Here is a 1,093-nt window from a genome sequence, read left to right as displayed (position 1 = left end):
TTCATTTCAAATAATTTTTTAAAAATATAATGAGGGGGTGTTTAGGGGCATAATCGGGGGCAAGGCAACTGGTGGCGAGTAACCCTTGAGGTCTGGCAAGTAGCGCAGGACTTGACGTTTTTAGATAAAGAAAAGAAAAATAATTTAACATTTTGATTTTACATACTGTGACCAGAACAGTGCAATGTTCACCATAGTCACACTGTGCTGCTCTGGGGAGATGATCATGATTTTTTTTTTTTTTTTAACACTACGATTGCCCATTACAGTGAATAGGCCACAGCCATGACATGGAACAGGTCCACTGTGCTTATAGTCCTGTAACGTGATCGCTGTGACCAATCACAGAGAACACAATGTGTACATCTGATATGTGATCGCTGTTGATTGTTTACAGTGACCACGTTACCACTGTGTTCCACTGTGTAAAGTAGAAAAAGCGGGTCACAGATCCCATGGCTGCTGCACAGCCCCTAGGGTCAAACGATGTCTGCAAGACAGTTCAGTGCCCCATCAGGCTAATAAGATTTATGGGAAGGGGTGCCTATTAGAAGCAATATGCAGGATGGCTTACGTTAAAGAAAGCGTGTTGGAATCTTACGGCTAGAAAGTGATTTCGTCCACCGACAGCTGAAGTATGACGACTGGATAGCCCTCTTTCCTGCCAGCATGTAAAGGGGTGCTTAACACCAAATGAGTTACCTGGGCTTCTCAATCATGTGTACACTTATTTATCAGTCATAACAAAACAAAAAATTTATATATATATATATATATATATATATATATATATATATATATATATATATATATATATATATATATATATATATATATATATATATATATATATATATATATATCACATGATCGAGCACCCATCCTACAGGTTCCCAATTACAAGCCATGGCTGGGAGTTGTCACTAACAGGCTAACAGTGCAGGGGGTACAAAGTGAGTGAATTTCCAGCTAAAAACAGTAGAACCAGCTGCATGAAAACATGTGGCAGCACGGCAATAAAGCCCATTACAATGCTGCCATGTATATTGCCTACGGCTGATGAAAACAGATTAATACAAGACAAAACCACACA

This window comes from Lithobates pipiens, unplaced genomic scaffold (genome assembly GCF_037356315.1).
Source record: "Lithobates pipiens isolate NorthernLeopardFrog02 unplaced genomic scaffold, aLitPip1_a1.2 Scaffold_22, whole genome shotgun sequence".
Classification (NCBI taxonomy): Eukaryota; Metazoa; Chordata; class Amphibia; order Anura; family Ranidae; genus Lithobates; species Lithobates pipiens.
Note: the sequence above shows the minus strand (reverse complement) of the source record.